This window comes from Mobula hypostoma, chromosome 14 (genome assembly GCF_963921235.1).
Source record: "Mobula hypostoma chromosome 14, sMobHyp1.1, whole genome shotgun sequence".
Classification (NCBI taxonomy): Eukaryota; Metazoa; Chordata; class Chondrichthyes; order Myliobatiformes; family Myliobatidae; genus Mobula; species Mobula hypostoma.
Genome location: NC_086110.1, coordinates 6859416 through 6862207, shown reverse-complemented (window position 1 = coordinate 6862207; position 2792 = coordinate 6859416). Strand labels below are relative to the sequence as shown.

At 52.1% G+C, this 2792-nt stretch overlaps 1 pseudogene; it reads right to left on the bottom strand.

Moving 5' to 3' along the window:
- Nucleotides 1-483: 483 nt before the first annotated feature.
- LOC134356578 (paraneoplastic antigen Ma2 homolog) lies at nt 484-1802 on the bottom strand (annotated as a pseudogene).
- Nucleotides 1803-2792: the final 990 nt, after the last annotated feature.

Below are 2792 nucleotides of genomic sequence, written 5' to 3'. Positions count from 1 at the left end.
CTCCTTTCAGGCTTCCAAGAGCCGTCGCACCAGAGGGGAGTTAGTCCCCACCAGCAGGGCAGCGCCACCGATTTTCACCGGGTCCGGACAAACCAACACCAACGTCTCAAGGGCTTCCGACACTCCCACATCGCCCTCCGAGAATTCCAATCTCACTGACAGGTACCCATCGTACGAGTGATCACCATCACTTATGCCCCAAGTCTCCAGTGCATTAAACGGGGTTACTGGCAAATGCTTCAGATATTTGTTACAGAACGACCGGTACAGTAAGGTAACCTGCAATCCTGTGTAAAGGATGGTTCTTGCAAAGATTCCCTCTATCCGTAGGGACACGCTGGAACGGGGTCCCAACAGTCCATCCGGAATAAGGGCTTGTGCTTTCGGGGGTTCCATGGCTGATTTCTGGGAACGTGTTCCTCCTGAGACTCCAGTCCGTTCCCTCACTGAGCCTCTCCTAAGTTTCCCGACACCTCTCCCTTCTTAGTGGCCTAGGGGCCCTCCCCCCTCGGAGCAGCTTGTCTCACAATCCCTCCGCAAGTGACCCGCTTCCTCACAGCTGTAGCACACCCCCGGCCACTCACATTCCCGCCGGAAATGCCCCTCTCTCCCACAGTTATAGCACACGCTACCTGCCGTCCCTCTCCTCCCGGGAAGCCCCCCGAAGGGGGTACTCCCCCTGTCCATCCCCTCAAGCGGGGGTCCCTCCCCCCGTGGGACCCCTTGGATTTCTCTGTTCTCAAACCAGCTACCACCTCCTGTACCGCTGAAGACCGTCCCCAGTGGTCCGAGCCCCCTTTTTGGCCCAAAGCACTCTCCTCCTCCCACACCTCTCTAATCAGCTGCCCGAATGATGGAGGGTGGCTCCTCTTATATGACTGCCGGGAACTCCAAGCCACCCTGTCATCCTCCCGGGAACGGTCACATATCTGACTCATCCTCAACTTCGCCACTTTGTCCGCCTTCACTACCCCTCGGCACCGCAACCCAGTAAGCCTTCCTTCCAGCCGCACAATGTATTCTGACAGCTTTTCCCCTCTCCCCTGCCCCATTTTTTGAAACTCCGCTAAAAGTCGCCAGGGATCTCCTGACAGTCCAAACACTTCCTCCAAAGCGTCCAAACACTCCGACAGGGAAGCCGAGGGCTGTTTCGCTCTCAGCTCGCGGACTACACTGGCCGCCCCGCCCCTCAAACTTTCCACCAATCGCTGTCTCTTTTCCTCATCCGAAACTGACCACGCCTCTAACAAATGGGACGTATTCCCAATCCAAACCTCGTAATCGTCCTCCCCTTCCAGGTGGGCGTGGCTCATGAGAAAATTTTCAGCTTCGGGCGGGGCCTCTCGACCCTTCTCACCAGCGAGGTAATGGCGGCCGCTAACTCGGAGGTCTCACCCCTACCTGGTGGACGGGGCCTGGCCAAGCCTTCCCACTCTAACCCTCCACCCCTGGCTACTGGCACCTCCCCGGGGTCTCATCTATCTTCTCCTCCGGCATCTCCTCAGTTTCGTCCTCCGGAGGGTGTGGAGACCCCACGGCCCCGTCTCCCCCTAGACATTGAATGTTGCTGGCAGTTCCAACGTCATGTCTTCAGCACTCGTCCGAACCAGCACCCAGCTGGACTCCACTTATTTCCCACACCTTCCAGCTATAAGTTCTACCTGCCCAATACCTTTAATCAAACTCAATCCTCGCCCTAGTACATCTGCCAAAATGCGGAAATCCACCCCACTTAGCACGCACGCATTATTCACTGGTACATCCTCTAATTCACACCAACTTACAATCTTATCTCGATCCATCTTCACACCACTTAATGTGGCGACTATTACAGCTTTACCGAAATTCCAAATCCCGGACGAGCCCCCACTTGTAATGCTCAGCTATATTGGCTGGTATATGTCTAGGGGAAATCCCGCCCGGCACCGGCCTGAACGCTTCCCACTGGGTCGGTTGCTGTACCACTGCCACCCAAATCAATCCCAAACATCAGTCATCAGCCAGCACACCCAGTACATTTTACCAGGTACACTTTACAGATATTACTAAGTCTATGAAATTAATATAAGTTCGATACAAAAAAGGAAGTAATGGGGAAAAAAAGGCTCCAGACTTATCAAAGTTCAAGCTCTTCGTGCACAAGTGGGAGCTCAGAAATTCTTGGCAACCACCCGGACCCCGTCGACTCACGGCTCGGGACCACCCAGGGTGATTGACCAGGGGGGTGGGGGGTGGGAGGAGCCTTTCCACATGTCCGCCTTCCTCTCCGTCTCTCCTCCGACTCCCCGCCAAAAACCCCCGTTCCCAGTCATATGAGACAGCATTATCACCCGCAGAAACGATAACATGAATACCCATTGGCTGATAGCACCCTGATATCTGTAGTAACCCAAGAAAATGTCTAGCTAGAGACTTTCTCAGCATTTAACATAACATAGAAGCCATTTTAATCCACATACGCAGCAATTTAAAAGATTAACATAACAAAGAAGCCGTTTTAAATTTAACATACAAAGAAGAGACCCCGTACAATAGTGTCTATTAAGATCATGTCTTCTATTATGTGAGAAAGTGTTTTCACAAGCAATGTACAACAGTTTTCCTGACGGACCCACTATAAGTAAGGACTCATTTTCCCACTGTTCATTGAATTCACGCTTACTATCACTTTCTGCCTTTCTTTTGCTCATTTTCTTTTGCACTGTGATGGGTAAATGAATGTAAAAACAAGGCTTAATTTTCGAAAAAGTACAAAACTGCAAATGTTCGCGAAGGATGAACAAAGCACAAAT